The following is an 18,531-nucleotide window of genomic DNA, read 5'->3' on the forward strand; positions in this document are numbered from 1 at the left end:
TGCTAATGCACCTCACTAACCTTTAGCCTGGCTAGGACACATCACTGTAGTTAAAATGACAATCCTCCCGAAAATCCCAGTCCCTTCATATTTCCTCTGTATATTCCACGTAGAACCCACACATACATAAAGGACAAAATCAGACCCCGAATATCCAGAGCAGTCCTACACCTCCACAAACTTCAAGGTGGGCTTCAAGGACTTCCTCATTTCCCTAAATACTATCAAGCCGCACAACTAACTCCACTCACTAAATTACATGCCACACATAAAAATCCTCTATGGGTTGCCTTAGAGTCAGTCGATTGTGACCCGCTCTCAATGGCCAACCTTTTCTGGCTCTACCCGAAAGACCGCAGGAAGATCACCAACCCGATAACACGACGCTCCATGCATTTATGGGACACCCTCAAATTTAAATAGAAACTCCAATCTCTACATAACCCTCTCCTGTTCTATTTACACAATCCAGCCTTCCACCCAGCATGGACATCACCTTCCTTCTTCTTTAATTGTTCCAGAGCAGGCCTTATACTTGCTCACTAATTCACCACCTTTAATTCTTTCAAATCATTCCCAGTGCTATGTGAATCATGAGGATTACCTAACTCGTAAATATTCAGTTTTCTTCAACTGAAACATTTCCTTACTCTTTGCATACATACAGACTCTTCCCTACCTTACTTGACCACCTTTGAACACATTTTCTTAAAAGACCCTCATACCTGAGGACTGGTTTCCCTTCCATACACCAACTCTAAGACCCCCTGCGCATACCTCCCTCCGCTACACCACCAAATGGGAATCTGACTTAGGCCTCCACTTAGAAGCCAAAGACTGGTCTGATATTTGGGCAGCTACTAAATCTGCTTCCCAAAATGTAGTGGCTTCTGAAACTTATCTATAAGGTCTTAAGGCGCTTATATTTGGTCCCTGCTCAGATCTCCAAATATATTACATCCTACTCACCTGCATATTTCCAAGGCTGCACTGATAGCGGGACTCACCTTTTTATCTAGTGGTATTGTCCAACAGCCCAGAAGTTCTGGACTGAAATCCTTCAAATCCTCTCCACCCTAATGAATACAGCCCTCCCTACTGACCCTTCTATAGCTTTACTAAATATAAAACCCCCTGAGTTAACTCGCCTCCAACGTAAACTGCTTCTATAAATTACCACTGCAGCAAAACAAGGAACAGCAAAGGCGTGGAAAACACCCAATTTACACATTCTTGAAGTCATACATAGGGCAACTAAAGCAATGATCCATGCAAAAGTTGAGGCATTTATTTTAAATAGACTCTTTAACTTTAAGCGCCTTTGGCAACCTTGGGTGGACCATTTTCTTCCATCTGACTTTGACAACTCCCTTCCACTCCTTTAACCCACCTTCTACCAAAACTCCATCCATCACTCGACCTCAGGCCCTGTCCCCCCCCCCCCCCCCCCGACAACCCCTTCCCCTCTACCTTATTCTACTTCTCTCCTCTTTCTACTACCACCTACCACCTTATTCTACCCTCAAACCTGCCTCATAACCAAATTGCTCAGAAACCTTCCAAAAAGCTTCTTTCACAACACATTTTTTGATGTTTGCTCGACCGGGCAATACACCTACTATTGATATTATTTGTATCCCTTTTTAAACATTACTCCAAAGACTGCTAATGTTATCCCTGATAGAAGTTACACCTCTCCCACCTTGAGTCGACTTACACCCTATTACATTTTGACTATGTTTGGATAACCCCTTTTAAACAATACCCCAACTTATTTACCATTTCTCCACCACAGTTGACACCCTGGTGTTCACTGTTCTATTGCCTATAACTTCAGATGTTACATGAGGCAGGTTTCTAACACTATATTTTGTATTGTTTTACCCCTTTACTTTTCTTTTTTCTTTTTTTTCGGTTAATGCCGATTGTACTATGTTCTCTTTTCAGGCATTTCATTATGAATACCTGAACAGAAGTTAAGTCTAGAACATGGTCTCACCCTCATGTCACACAGCGCTCCCAATTGGGGTGTCTGAGGGGAATGAGACTACTTAATGCATATTATGTTCAAAACTTACTTTACTTGCTATGATTTAATGATACTGTCATTTTTGGTATGTTAGCTACACTTGTACAACAGCTATCCATATTACTATTCATTGTACGATGGCAAAGTTCACATTGTTCCCCCTTTCTTATTACATGTATTGTGAAATATCTCATAAAAACATTGAAACAGAAACACATGGGCATTTTGTTTTTTTTTGTTTTTTTTGGGGGGTTTTTTGGGAGCATTTTTTTATTGACGTTTTTAATTTGACTGTTGTATTTCTGTCTAAGGGTGGTTTCCCAAGGATGAGTTTTGCAATCCATTATGGCAAAAGATAGCTCACTTTGTATCCAGATTGTCAAAAGCAGCTTTGCACATTGGCAATAGAGAACATTTGTCTTTTTTTACAACCTTTAGGAAATTACTAGAACTGGAGTGTGCAAAATCTGGTGCAACTATGCAAAGAAACCAATCAGCTTCCAGGGTTTTTTTTTTTCAAAGCTTAGTTGAGCAAGCTGAAGTCGATGGGCTACCATGCACAGATTTTGTACTCTCCAGTTTTAGTAAGCAAACCCCTTAGTTTCAATTGAATATATTAATTTAGGTTCTCTAAGAGGTGCTCCCCAACTACCGGGCTGGTGGGGAGGGCACGCCAAGCGCGAACGGATCAGCACAACCTTCACTGCCACCCTCTGACCACCAGTGAAGGCGCACTTACTCCTCTTCTCCCAGCACCACTACTCCCTTCCAGCCCTGTGGTCACGAAGAATGAGAAGGTAAGTGAGGAGAGTTGGCTGGGGACAGGATCTCATAGAGCACTGGTAAGACCTAGGCTGCACCCCAAAACCTTACCTTCCCCCCTCCTGAGGTGACAGGCTGAAGCCAAACACCCGTCTGCTGTCTTCATGCTTTTGCTCAGATCTTGTATTTCTGGATCAGCTGTGTTGATGAATATGTAAATTAAGTCTGAACTTTTCACTCTCTCCTTGATCCTTTTTAGTTTATCTAGGTGGTCATGGTGCCTCTCTGCAATCACTGTTACTCTGTAGCCGAAATTCATATCATTATATGTAATATGTCCAGTTAAATCACTCTATCCAGCAGACATGCTCTTTGCTCTGATTTATTTTTCTGGAAATATCAATCCTGCCCCCTGACTGTTTTGGCTCATCCACAGTGTGAGCTAACACATATGCAGAGTCTGGTCAAACCTATTCAGACAGTCAATTTATGTCCTAATCAAAGCGGACCAGTGGAGCCCTCCCCCTATGGCTCTCCCACCCCTGTCCATGGAAGGGCTGTCTTCGGCGTGGCTGGTCCCCAGTGTTTGGTGCCAGGGAGGTTGGGGACCACTGCTCTAGGAGGTAATTATACCTTTGTCTCTATGGTGCTGTTTGAGAGATAAAGAGCCGTGGAAACTCCTCTGTCATCGTTGTGGCACTGTTAACTGATCATCTATGGTTTTTGGGGCCAACTTCTTTAATTTAGGTGATATTCAGGGACTAGAAGAGTTTAGGTAATGGTACCACAGTACAGACAGCTGGGTTTTCACAGCCCTCTATGTTGCAAAGGATACCACAGAGATGAGTGTAATAAAACCTCTATTCTGCAGAGCTTACATAAAAGCCCATCTCCGGGTACAGAAGTTGTGCTTTAAGCTTACCTGGTTCTGACAATATGACAATAGTACAGAAAGACATAAGTACATCAGCATAAGAATGAATTGATCAAAGTTCAGACCAGAATCAGCTGAAGTGATGTAGTTGTGCTTAGTCCTTAAAGTAGAACTATGGCCTTCTATAAAAAAAACAAAAAAAAAAAAACCAAATGTGCTGCAACACTTACATGTAGGTGCATCTGCACTTACTATTTTACCTTAGTCCTCCTGCAAAGTCTCATAAATACACCATTGTACTAAAAATGACATTCCCTCGTGTAGCTTCCTGTGATAGGGGGGCAACTCTGCAGCACTGCTACTAAATTTAAAGCAGTGTTATCTCTCATGTAGGCTATGGCTGCTTTCTTTACCGTGAAATAAGACGATGTTGCAGGGAGCATGGCTGTCAGGATTTTCACTGTGAATTCATAAGCCTGTAGTGTGTTAATTAATAAGTGGCCACACCTAGCCCTACCAATTGCTTATTTTAGAGATATAAATTACTTTGCTGTTGAAACCCTTCCACTTTTGGCTGCAGTGCCTGGGATAGCGGCTATCTCTTATTTATTTTATTTAAAAAGAAAAATGTTATTAAAAGGAAGGAAGAAAGAAAGAGAAATAAAAAGGAAGGAAGAAAGAGAAAAAGAAAGAAAGGAAGAAAGAAAGAAAGAAAGAAAGAAAGAAAGAAAGAAAGAAAGAAAGAAAGAAAGAAAGAAAGAAAGAAAGAAAGAAAGAAAGAAAGAAAGAAAGAAAGAAAGAAAGAAAGAAAGAAAGAAAGAAAAACATTTGAATATAGATAACTACCAGATTTATAAATAGACAGCTATAAAAAAAGAGATATATAGATAATGGCTAAATAGATACATAGATCAAATTGATAGATAGAAGAAAGAAAGAAAGAAAGAAATTAGATAGGGGGAGCTACTCCATTAAATTCTAAAATGTTAATTTCCACATCCAAATAGATATTAGCTCTTACCCTTCATATATACTCCAAAATATTTTTAACCGTTATTGTCTAGCTGCAGTGCCTGGGAGTGGCTATCTCTTCCTTATTTTATTGAAAAAGAAAAATGTTATTGTTGTCTGTGAACACATTTAATTTTTTCTCTTTAATGGAGCCATAGACAACAGAAAAAACCTGAAAGGGGTTCTATCTCTTCCCCACTCTGTCCCAAAAAAAAAAAAGTTTTGACTGGAGTTTGACTTTAAGGTGGCCTGTGATTTAGAAAAAAGTTAGGATGTATACTTACCTTATTCTTGGCTTTTGCCTGCAGTGTCTTGGCGAGGGTGATGCTATGATCCCTGGTGAGATTCTGAGAATAACAAGAATCCCAATTATAATAAAAACAATCTTGTATTTCATGAGATTTTGGGTATTGGTTGTTCCCCAAGAAGCTTGCCTAAAAAATAGTGATTCCACACCTGCAATGTGGAAGAAAGTGGTCAGGTAAGTATTAACTTCTCCCCACAGGTACGTTTTTGTACGACTATCATACAGCGAGTTATAAAGGAGAGGGGGTCCTGAGATAATGAGATCCTCTTATGCAAGGTGTACTATAAGCTGTTTTGCATATAGAAATAGGGCGAGATTCTTATACAGCAATGTGAGATCCTGATGTACACCTACAGGATTCATTTATCTGCAGTCATTTAAGCTATAGTTACTCTCTGTGAAGCAGCAGTTACCTTCTCAAATCCACAACTGTCAATTCTCTTATCCTTCTTACCAAGCAAATGACATGCAAAAAATACAGACGTCAATTTTTATTTCCTTTCCCAGACTCCATTCATACGCTGCTATAACTGAAAAAAAGAACATAGTTTAATGCCAAAAGCAAGCACATTAGGAAAGAAAGAAAGAAAGAAAGAAAGAAAGAAAGAAAGAAAGAAAGAAAGAAAGAAAGAAAGAAAGAAAGAAAGAAAGAAAGAAAGAAAGAAAGAAAGAAAGAAAGAAAGAAAGAAAGAAAGAAAGAAAGAAAGAAAGAAAGAAAGAAAGAAAGAAAGAAAGAAAGAAAAAGATTTGAATGTATATAGATACCTACCAGATTTATAAATAGACAGCTATAAAAAAGATATATATAGGTAATGGCTAAACACTGTGCATAGATCAAATTGAAGATAGGTAGATAGATAGATAGATAGATAGATAGATAGATAGATAGATAGATAGATAGATAGATAGATAGATAGATAGATAGATAGATAGATAGATAGATAGATAGACAGACAGACAGACAGACAGACGGATAGATAGATAGATAGATAGATAGATAGATAGATAGATAGATAGATAGATAGATAGATAGATAGATAGATAGATAGATTATTTCTCTAATACTATGATATGTTTTCATTATAGAAATTAATCTGCAATATACTAACCTAACCACCCCTGAAGAAGGAGCACTTAGCTCCGAAACGCGTTGGGTATCCAGGTTGCTCTAGTCTATTGTTTTGTGCATCTGTACTGTGTTTTTTATGTACATGCTTGCCCTGTTATTTATGACTTGTATTTTTCTTCTATATATTTATTGATGTAATAAAATTATATATTTTTTTAAAAATATACTTTTCTTTAATTTTCTGAGTGCCGGTAAAATCCCGAAACCCTTAGGGGACCCTCCTCTTGCTTATAGTGATAGATAGATAGATAGATAGATAGATAGATAGATAGATAGATAGATAGATAGATAGATAGATAGATAGATAGATAGATAGATAGATAGATAGATAGATAGATAGACAAAAATGATAGAGATAGACGTACAGGAGAAGAATGAAAGAAAAAATCTTACCCCATAGTCCTACAAGTTATCAACACTACTTCCTACAAATAGATAGGGCGAGCTAATCCAGTAAATTCTAAAATGTTAACTTTCACACCCAAAAGGATATTAGCTCCACCCCTACCTATATACTCCTTAATAGTTTTAAACCGTTAATTGTCTAGATACCTCTTCCTTATAAACATAATACACAACCTCGGGTGGGGATCTAAAATAGAGAGAGAATGTGTGGCTACTGCATACAAAAATCACATTGTAAAAAAGTAAAATTTACACATATTATGGATTACTCATATATATTAAGGAGTATAACTATCGTACTGATAATCACTGCTTGTACTATTTATATATCTATCCCATATTGTGCTACATGGCCATCCATCATATAGATTTCCTGCAGTTCCATAGAAGGTAGAGGTTCCAACCATCCAGAAGATCATAGACCTAGAGGGTCTTAGTCACATTCGTCATAATCCACTTTTTCCAAAAATAACCTGCCACACATATTCATGAACCATAAGCTTGGAACAGGTCTGCATAATTCACACCGTGAATAATCAATAAGGTATAAGTGGTAAGGACATGCTATACAAATCCCAAAATTCCCATCACTTCATAATCCAGAGAAACATGCACTGTGACAGAATAATTGACCCTGTCCTTTGTGGTCCAGAGGAGGTAAATTGAAGTAATGAGAAGAATGAAAGGCAGAGATAGGAGGAAAGAAGAAAAGATTTAATAACTGTATTTAAAGGCAGTTCTTGAAAAACGTGGAAAACACCCGATGAATATATATATGGATAATTGCTCCGCTCTGAAACGGTCCTGCTCTTAACACCTCTCTTACTAAATGTGCCTGCAGAGATGATACCTTGTGAAGGATAAAAGTGTGTGGGTATGGCCCCTGAAGGTGGATTCTAATTGAAATATCTATGTTTGTTGTCGCTGCCCCCTGCTTGCCTGATATGTGAACACAGCATGGCTGCTTCACTTCATGTCAAGATCGTTAGGATGGCTGAACGTTTGCAGCAAGGAAAAAACTGTTCAAGATCCAAACCTCCATTTTACCTCCTATTTCTTGCAAAAAAACAGAGAGAAAAACCCTCCTGTTTCCAAGCTCTGTGCACACAGTGTAATAATAAGAGGATTTAGAGTTAGATTGCTTTCAAGTCATTTAAACCACTGCAAGCAGTCAGTTATCCATGCGTAGATAGGTTAACAAACCGTTTTCTTATCACAGGGCATAAAGAACAGCAATTGCATTATCTTATTTGTGGTAATGAATTCACAGAACATTTGCCAGCCTTTGTAATTCCAAGAAAAAAATGATAATGGCATATAAAGCAGCATGGGTGGGTCATTTTAGGCTAACTTTTTTTTAAGCACAGAGCAAACCAAATTCAGTACAATGTAGTTGCAAAACTCTAAAGTGCACAAAAAGGCAGAGCAAACTTTAAGGGCTCATTCACACCAGAATGCGGTGCAGGAAACTCACGTTCCCTGAGTATTTTCCTCACTGCATTCAAAACGCACTGCAGTTGCGATTTATAGCGGGTGTCAATGTTAACCGGGTTGCCGACTGCCGCACGACTATATACGGTGGCGGTCAGCCCCGGCCAGGCAAAGTGACGTATATATACGTCACTAGCCTGTCACTTCCTTGTGAGCCAATAGCGGGCGAGCGCGCGCCCGCGGAGGTGCGCGCCCGCCCCGGCTCGTTCCCTGGGAAGTCAGTGCGTGTGACCGCCGGACCCGATGTCCACCGGTCACTCGCGATCGTCCTCCGTGAAGGGAGAAAGGCAGGCGGCTGATGTAAACAAGCCGCCTGTCATTCTCCCCTGTGTAGGAATGGTGATCATACGGTTCTACTATGTAGGACCGTTGATCACTGTTCCTACACTAGTAGCCATGTCCAATCACAGTAAAAAGCACGCCCCTAGGGACACACTTAACCCCTCCTTCCCCAATAAAGTTAACCCCTTCCCTGCCAGTGTAATTTTACAGTAACAGTGCATATGTATAGCACTGATTACTGCAGTAATGTCACTGGTAACCCCAAAAGTGTCAAAAATGTCAGTCAAGGGTCCAATCTGTCCGCCGCAATGTCGCAGTACCGCAAAAAAAAAGATCGCCGTCATTACGTGTTTAAAAAAAAACACCAAAAATGACAGAAATCTTTCCCTTAGTTAGTAAACGCAATAACTTTTGCGCAAACCAATCAAACATATGTAGCAGAAAACAAATTGGCCAAAAATGTTAAAAAATTTTGATTTTTACATTTTTTTGGGGGGGGAATTCCATATAAAAAAATGTGAAAAATATTGTTATTTTTGCAAAATTTACGCTCTTTTTTTGTTTATAGCGCAAAAAGTAAAAATTGCACAGGTGATCAAATACCACCAAAAGAAAGCTCTGTTTGTGGGGAAAAAAGGACGTAAAATTAGTTTAGGTACAGCGTCGCACGACCGCGCAATTGTCCATTAAAGTCACGCAGTGCCGAATCGCAAAAAAGCCCTGGTCAGGAAGGGGGTAAAATCTTCTGGGGCTTAAGTGGTTAAGTTAATGACACCCTAAATGCAGGTCATAAACTTAGGGCTATTGCCTGCACCGGAACGCATGGTACATAAGTACCATGGAAACAAGTTGCAGTGAGTTTCCAAAAGTAGTGCATGCTCTACTTTTGGTGTGATGCAGGGTGATTTGAGTCCATTCAATATGAACGGGCTCAGACTTCATCGCAGGGAACCACATGTGAATTGCACAGGAACGTGCAGCACATTTCTGTGTGATTCCTGGTGTGAACCCATCCTAAACTCTGGGCAAAAATTACTTTTTACAGTACCTCCCTCCCTCTTTTTACGCCCCTTACCTGGTGAAGGCAGATATCATCACCTAAGTAGCCCAACCATGTACCTAACGCCCACTGGTTCCAACCCAGGGGACCACTGATCCAGCGCTGCAATGGCACCCCAAGATCATCTGTCCCATTCTGTTCCCCCTGTGATGACGTTGTCATGTAATTACAATTGCAGAGTTTTGCCCATTGGGACTTTAGATGAAGTGCCACAGAACCAATAATGAAAACATAGTGGTGTCCATCCACTTGGGAGGCATTGCATAGACTGGTGAGCCCTTCTATTGTTCAGCCCTGCATGCCCATCACAGGATCCCTCCCAACGCCAGGTGGATGCCTGGGGGGGACACAGAGAAATAACCCCAACCAACCCTGGTCACCATAGAGGAAAGGACAATGCAGGAATGCGAGTCCCTCCACAGCATTATGTGACAAATGTCTCCAGTGGCTGCTGGTGCGACTTTGGCATGCAGCATCCTGCATCTTTGTGAGTATGGATCCCTTAGTCTGATTCCCACATTCTGATCTACCTGGTACATTTCATGTTCATTACTATGTTATATTTTTTTAAGTATTTTACTTTATAGATCATGTCTATGCATCAACCCCTGAAGAGTGAGACTGAACTCACGAAATGCATCGTGTCACCATAGATGCTATAACACATTTACCATGGGCTATTTGATTACTGTATGTAACCATGTAATGGATTTGTATACTTGGGCCAACTCTTCGGCATTATGACATCTTTTCTCAGTTCTATTGCTGGCATATACTCAATAAACTTGTACTATGTTTTTATTACTGGTTGTGTGGCCCTTCATCTAAAGTCCCAATGGGCAAAACTCTGCAATTGTATGTAAAATAGAGATGGAGGCGCCTCGCAGGGTACTATAGATTGTTTCTTGTCATGTGATTACGGCTTCAGGTAAATTAAAAAGGGGATCTAGATTTGTTTTTTTTCAAGTGAGAGTAGGAGTGGGGCATTAAAAGGATATCCAGTGTTCAGTGTGCTTTTAGTGAATACATATAGGTGGATTTACTGAAGGCAAATAGACTGTGCACTTCAAAAGGTGCAGTTGCTCCAGATCTTAGTAAATGAGGATAAGCTCTGCTGACTTCCATCATCCAATCATGTGCAAGCAAAATGTTTTTTATTACATTTTTTTTTTTCCTTGCAAGTGATTGGGCATTTTTTGCAAAGTGAAGGTTTACCTTACTAAGCTCTGGAACAACTGCACTTGCAGAGTACAACTGCACTATGCAAAGTTCACAGTCTATTTGCCTTTAGTAAATCAACCTATAAGGCCCCTTTCACACTATCCTTCGGACGGACTCAGTTTTTCTCAGCGGGGGATCGATCCGCCGATCCCCCGCTGAGCAGGAGAATGACAGCTGTTCTCCGTGCTGTGTGCAGAGACACAGCTGTCAGTTCCCCATACATCTCTATGGGGGAATAGAGACTAGGAGAATAGGGTTTCCATCCGTCCAGATTTGACAGATCGGATTGGATGTCAGCAGACATGTCTCCGCTGACATCCGATGCCCCATAGGGATGCATGGGGGGACCGTTCAGATCCACCAAAGAAACTGACAGGCGGATCTAAACGGTCCGCCTGTGTGAAAGAGCCCTAAGTCTGACTCAGATTTTTAGTCTTTACCTTAAAGAGATTTTTATATGATTTTTACATTATTCCATACGTGCTCTTCCATACTTTTGTCACAGTTTAAACACACAAATGATGGAGCCCTCAGTGAGGTACAATTACCCTGCTCCCCAAATGCTTAGATAATATGTCAGACAAATACATCAACCCCAAGTCAACTGATTTCCATCATGCAATATAGCGGTAAAGGACAGTGGGCTTGATTTACTAAAACTGGAGAGTGCAACATATGGTGCAGATGTGCGTGGTAGCCAATCAGCTTCTAACTTCAGATTGTTCATCTAAACTTTGACAAAAAGCAGAGTATAGATAACAGAAAACTGTTGGTATTAAACTCTGAAGAAAACAATAATAATAAACCTAATTTACGTGCATAATGGGCTTGTCTTCTGAGCACTGTTCTTAGGCTAAGTTCACATAGGTGCGAATTGGATGCGGTAATTTGCATGACATACGAGTATGACCGGCTCTCAATGGAGCCGGTTCACACATGTTTGGAGCTGCCGTGGTGGGGTTTCCAAAAGGGTCCTGTGTGTTTTTGGGTCCAGTTCAGGTGTGAATTCAGGCAAAAATTCAGACCTGACTTGCACCTGAACCGGTGAGCAGAAACGCATCAGACCTCAGGCTGGAAACCACGGCCGCACATATGTGAACCCAGCCTCAAAATCCATTTTAGGATGGCTCCTTTACCTTATAGAGTCCCATGGAACCACCTGTGGATGCACACTCCTGGCTAGCACTATGGATGAGTGATGGCTAGCAGCTGGAGCTGGCGCAGTACCTTGGGTACCTTGTCTGGCGCAGTACCTTATGCACTGAAGGTGCGTTCTCCACTACCCAGATTTTAGGGAAAGCTGTGATGTGGACCTAGAGCCAGTGGTGGTGAAGGGAAGACTATGTGGACTATTTGGACACACATATAGAGAAAAAAATTTGTATGCTAGAAATTTTCTTTTACGTTTAGTTACGTTTAGTATCATATTTAGCTTTGTATCATAATGAGAAAGGTTTCTCCTATAGTGACAAGGGAATTTTTAAACATCTTGATTTTGTGATTTTGATTTTCTGGTGTGTGGAATATAGCGGCAGAGACATTAAGGTAGTGAAATATCGCCCACTGCTTTAACACTAATAGCTTCTCTCATTTGTGCTAGCATCCATTGTTTTTCCTGCATCTAGTCATAAAACAAAGGAGGTGGGACATTTGGGTCTAATGGATGATTCAACCTGCAGTGTATTATGCAATACTTGCATAGTCCTTCTCTCTCACATACAGGGTTCATGTTGAAATATGCTGTATTCATTATTGTCCTTTGTAGCAGAACTTTGTTCTTAATTGATTAATTACCTGATGGGTTTAAATTTCTTTTGGCCCTAGCCACCCCTACCTCTATGAAAAAGCCCAATCGGGATACAACTCTTCTTAGGGCCACATTTATTAAACTTAACATGATGACTTTTATGGTGTGCAGTTTTGTCTTTCACTTTTGCTACAGAAACGGAGCTGTCAGTGACACCTCCAGGTCTCATTCTAACTGGGAGGCCTGATGCCTGAACACCTGATCGCTATTATAGCCTCTGACTGGCTACCCAGTGATTAGTCACCATATAGCCCACCCCTGTGTTGTTTTCTCTTCTCAAACTGAGAAAAAGAGGGGGATGGAAACTGTGAACAAAAAAATGTCCATGAAAAACAAACAAACAAACATACAAAACAACAAAAAAGATAAAATAAGCCAGATCAGGGTTCAATCTAGGCCAGTGACAGGGTTTGATTTAGACTCAAGGTTAGGGTCAAAGGTCAGGGCTGGGGTCAGGGTCAGTGTATTTAAGGTAGGATTTAAAAAAAAAGAGCCAGTGTCAGTTAGTGTCAGTGGGTTTTAGATAGGATAAGAAAAAACAAAAACAAAACAAAATGCACACTATTGTTCTCGGTCTCTACTAAAAACAACAAATAACATACACATGTGTGGTATCATTGTGATTGTCTGGAGCAGGAGAATAGTAATCACACAACATATACAGCTACAATTAAAAAAAAGTGTTTTTCATTTTTACATTTAGCTTTCCTTTGAGTTATAGAAAATTCCAAAATGCCAAGATCCAAGTGCAGAGTTCAGGGGTTGCGCTGTGTACCGAGTGCAGGGTTGAGGAGTGCACCACATACAAAGTGCAGGGTTGAGGGGTGCACCACATACAAAGTGCAGGGTTGAGGGGTGCACCACATACAAAGTGCAGGGTTGAGGGGTGCACCACATACAAAGTGCAGGGTTGAGGGGTGCACCACATACAAAGTGCAGGGTTTAGATCTGTGCTGTGCACAACATGCAGGGTCTGCCTCTCTTTCACGGGCTGTTCACGTCCCACTCCCACCCCTCCTCGGCTCTGACCTCTGCACCACTCTGCCTCTTTTCCCACCTCTGCATACATCTCCCTTAACAGCCCTCATCTTATCCCCCCCCCCCAGAAAAAAAAAGCCTCCTGGCATCTCACTCACCCTGTCTGGCTGCTGTACCGCCCAAAAGTTTAGGGGGCTCTGCCACTCTCTAACTTGCAGGGAGATCATTGGTCAGCATCTGTGCACCCTAGCACAGATAGGGATCACAGTGCAGCCTAAAATACGATGTCCCATGCCACACTGCACTTGCATATGCCCCTCCCTTGTCCCCGCCATGAATGCAGGAGAGGCAGGGATGTGTGAGAGCCACCAAGAGGAAAGCTGTCCTTGCCAACACAAAAGGCTTCTGTGTTTATAAGTGACAGTGGTGAGCAGAGAGGGTGAGAGTTGGAGCTGGCAGAATTGAGTTGCACCACATTATGCACCCTGTTGGTGGCCCCTGGGTGGCAACACCTGGATCAACAAAGGTCAAATTTTCTTACAAAATTTACCAATAGAGCTGGGTTAACTGTTCATTTTGTTTAGGGGTGAGCAGAAAGCTTATACTCACCTGATCCTTTGATCCTCCGGAAAACGGTGCGCCCCCATGGTACAGTGGTGGACTGTTCCTGGTCTGTGGAGCCTGCTCTGGGTGTGATGACGTCAGGAACAGTCCACTATTTTAGATGGCTGGAATAAGGAGGTACCGGACCAGTCTTGTGCTGGGAGGATCGGAGGATCAGGTAAGAATATCTCTACTCTTCTCAACCCTAGACAAAATGAGTAGTTAACCCATGAGGACATAGCCCCACTGCATGGGAAAAATGTTTTACTTTGCCCCACTGGGCCCAATTTCTTTGCCCAGCTGAGCTTTAAAGAGGTATTAAACTGAACAACAAAAGTGTAATATACTGCAACTTACCAATCCTTAAATATGGTGACTACATTCATTTTCTTTTTTAGCCTTTTATTTAACCTTTTTTCCCCTGTAATCCAACTAGCAACACACTTCCTGTCCTAAGGTGTCTCCGCTCTGTATGGAGGAGCAACAGAGACCCCTTTAGACAGCAGCACTGTCAGTTTGGGGAGAGGGTAATGTTAGATGCACTAGCAGATTTAGAAGGACTTGACTAATAAATAAAAGCCAAACTCCAGCAAACAATTTTTAAGCAGTTACAGCAAACCGCTTTTTTTTTTTCCTTTGGGTTAAAGATTTTACATAAATAAAAAAGCTGACCATTGTAAGCACCCCTGTCAGTTGTAAATTGTTTGTCCGAATCCTCTGTCACATTTGCTGGACATCTTGATCTGTTAAAGTATGTTTTAACTGGTTGCCGACCACACGCCGCCTATTTACTGCGGCAGTGTGGCTCTCCCAGGCAAACCGACGAAGGTGCACCTGCAGCTAGGGGGCGAGTGCGCGCTGGTGGCGGTGGGAAACCAATGCATGGAGCAGGCGGCTCCAATTGCCGCCTGACACCCGTGATCGTTCCCCGCTGAGAGAGAAGAACGGTCAGCTGTTGTAAACACAGCTGACAGTTCTTCTCCCTGGAATGATCATAGAGCCCATGTGATCCTTCTATATAGGATCACATGTCTCTATGGTCATTCCACAAGCCACGCCCCCCCCAAAGTTAGAAACACGCCCCTAGGTACACATTTAACCCCTTGATCACCCACACTGTTAACCCCTTCCCTGCCAATGACATTATTACAGTAACAGTGCAATAATTTTTATTGTTTTTTTTTTAACGAGTAATGGCGGCGATCTGCAATTTTCTTTGCAGGACTGCGACATTGCGGCGGACAGATCGGACCCTTGACTGACATTTTTGACACTTTTGGGGGTACCAGTGACATTACTACAGTAATCAGTGCTATAAATATGCACTGTTACTGTAAAAATGACACTGGCAGGGAAGGGGTTAACTTTATTGGAGAAGGAGGGGTTAAGTGTGTCCCTAGGGGTGTGCTTCTAACTGTGAAGGGATGTGGCTTGTGGTGTAACTACAGAGATATACGATCCTACATAGCAGGACCGTATGATCTCTGCACTTACACAAGGGAGAATGACAGGCGGCTTTGTTTACATTAGCCGCCTGCCTTTCTCCCTCTGTAACGGACGATCGCGAGTGACCGTCAGACATCGGGTCCGCCGGTCACACCCGCGGGGATCGCAGTGAGCGGGGGCGGGAGCGCGCCTCCAGCGGCGCGAGCTCGCCCCCTATTGGCTCGCAGACGAATGACGTACCCATACGTCGCTTTGCCTGCACGGGGCTGACCGCTGCAGTATATGTACTTGCGGCGGTCGGCAAGTGGTTAAATCAACCCCCCCAAATTAGGTTTGCAGTTGGAGGGTGTATGGACTTTTAGTGACAATCCAATACCTGTTGTAGGGGTATACACTGATTTTGTGATATTTGTGGATCAGGAAATGTAAGATGCAATATATAACCTTATTCTTTCTTGTTTTTGAGTTTAATACCGCTCAGTGAACTGAACTTTCTCTACACCTTTAGTAAATCAACCCCCCAAATTAGGTTTGCAGTTGGATGGTGTATGGACTTTTATTGACAATCCAATTGCTGTTGTAGGGGTATACACTGATCTTGTTATATTTGTGGACCAGGAAATGTAAGATGCAAAATATAAACTTATTTTTTCTTGTTTTTGTGTTTAATACCACTCTGTGAACTAAACTTTCTCTACACCTTTAGTAAATCAACCCCCAAATTAGGTTTGCAGTTTGGTGGAGTATGGACTTTTAGTGACAATCCAATTGCTGTTGTAGGGGTATACACTGATTTTGTGATATTTGTGGACCAGGAATTGTAAGATGCAATATATAACCTTTTTTTCTTGTTTTTGTGTTTAATACAGCTCTGTAGCTGAACTTTCTCTACACTTTTAGTAAATCAACCCCCAAATTAGGTTTGTAGTTGGAGGGTGTATAGACTTTTAGTGACAATCCAATGTAGGGGTATACACTGATTTTGTGATATTTGTGGACCAGGAATTGTAAGATGCAATATATAACCTTTTTTTCTTGTTTTTGAGTTTAATACCACTCTGTAGCTGAACTTTCTCTACACTTTTAGTAAATCAACCCCCCCCAAATTGGGTTTGCAGTTGGAGGGTGTATGGACTTTTAGTGACAATCCAATGCCTGTTGTAGGGGTATACACTGATTTTGTGATATTTGTGGACCAGGAATTGTAAGATGCAATATATAACCTTTTTTTCTTGTTTTTGTGTTTAATACCGCTCTGTAGCTGAACTTTCTCTACACTTTTAGTAAATCAACCCCCAAATTAGGTTTGTAGTTGGAGGGTGTATAGACTTTTAGTGACAATCCAATGTAGGGGTATACACTGATTTTGTGATATTTGTGGACCAGGAATTGTAAAATGCAATATATAACCTTATTTTTTCTTGTTTTTGAGTTTAATACCACTCTGTGAACTGAGCTTTCTCTACACCTTTAGTAAATCATGTGAACTGAGCTTTCTTTACACCTTTAGTAAATCATGTGAACTGAGCTTTCTCTACACCTTTAGTAAATCAACCCCCCCCCCCCCCAAATTAGGTTTGCAGTTGGAGGGTGTATGGACTTTTAGTGACAATCCAATGCCTGTTGTAAGGGTATACACTGATTTTGTGATATTTTTGGAAAAACTGCGATCATTTTTGAACTGGCTGTGAAATTCACAAGTACTAGCTATCACATAATTACCAGCTATCTAGCTGCAACTGTTTAAATAGCACCTGATGCCAGAATGGTGTACTCATACATGACAGCTTCACATACTATAGATCAGCTTGTAAAATATGGAACAAACAAGCATCACTAGAGAAGGATCAGTTGTGTGTGTGCCAGAATATTAGTCTAATGCTGAGAAAAGAGGCCAAGCATTTGCTGGGTCACTTCTGGTATGTGGGTGGACAGCGAGATGGTTGGGTATGGCGCAGATATAACGAGCTTCATCAGTATCATTGCCTCCTGTTACCAGCAGTATTGTGCCTTTCAGCTGAAATCTCAGCTCTCAGCAGAGCGTGAATAAGACTCTTCTCATTTGCCTTTTCTTTTTTTTTTTTCTGTTCAGACAGCCTTTAGTGTAATCCCAGCAAGAAGCTGTTAAAACAATGTATCAAACCGCTGATCGATCGCAGAGTTAATTACAGACATGCACAATCAACACCAATGTCGAAAGGAACAAACAAGAAAAAAAAAGCTATTTCAAGCACTAATGTACTCACCGATCACGTATTCCCTTGCGCAAAGGCGATGCGATAGTTAAATGCTTACAACAACGGCGATGTTAGAAAAAAATAAAAATACACGGGGGGGGGGGGGGGGTTTACTAGCTGTGCATTCATCCAATAGGCTTCTAGCTGTCATTTTTAAAGCTTAACTGAGCCAGCTAAAGATAGGAGCTGATTGGTTGCTATATTCCAGATTCTGTACGCTCCAGTTTTAGTAAATTAGCCCTATTGCACTGTACATTCCAAGAAAATAATCCATTCTACTGACAGCTGATACAAAAAAAAAAAAAGATCTATGATATTCCAAGCCAGCCCATACATTTTACAGTAAAAAAGGAAGGTGGATTTATAGCTGATAAAGCTCACCTGAACCGATTAATGCATTTACATAAGCCCTAGAGGAAGGCTGGAAGAGAAGCAGCAGTAAAAATGATCTCTAGAATGAAAAATGGGAAAGAATACAAAAAAAAAAAAAAGAAAAGAAAAAAAAAATGGCTGCAGTGCGCTCGTACGGACGCTAGAGGGCGCTTTAAATCCACGATTGCAGAAGCAGCACGAGAAGTCCTTGCTACATCTGTGCTCGAGCAGATACAATGATAATCTCCAATCAATTGAATCTATTGTATGAATTTGGAGCCAATATGAGATATTCACTAGAGGGAGAAGGCAGGGAAGGTAGATTTCACAGCATATTGCGTTCATAAAGCGTGCCTTTTTTTAATATCAAGGAATTGATTCAATCTTGTTTACTTAAATGTCGCAATGTCTGTAAATTGTTATCTGAAGTGTCCCGGCTTTTTAATGAAACTTCCCTATGGCGATTCCTGGACCCCGGCTCATCACATCCATTATCTGCTGTGATCGAAAATAAACA

General features: G+C 41.2%; 1 long non-coding RNA gene across 1 annotated transcript; it reads right to left on the minus strand.

The window, feature by feature from the left end:
* Positions 1 to 4,769: 4,769 nt before the first annotated feature.
* Positions 4,770 to 17,740, minus strand: LOC309546627. The gene is made up of 3 exons (XR_014224943.1): positions 17,652 to 17,740; positions 5,180 to 5,513; positions 4,770 to 4,955 (listed from the first exon to the last, which is right to left on the minus strand). It is a non-coding gene; the product is annotated as an uncharacterized lncRNA (long non-coding RNA).
* Between the last annotated feature and the right edge of the window lie 791 nt (positions 17,741 to 18,531).

Source organism: Pelophylax lessonae (genome assembly GCF_965119305.1).
Source record: "Pelophylax lessonae genome assembly, chromosome: 1".
Taxonomy (NCBI): domain Eukaryota; kingdom Metazoa; phylum Chordata; class Amphibia; order Anura; family Ranidae; genus Pelophylax; species Pelophylax lessonae.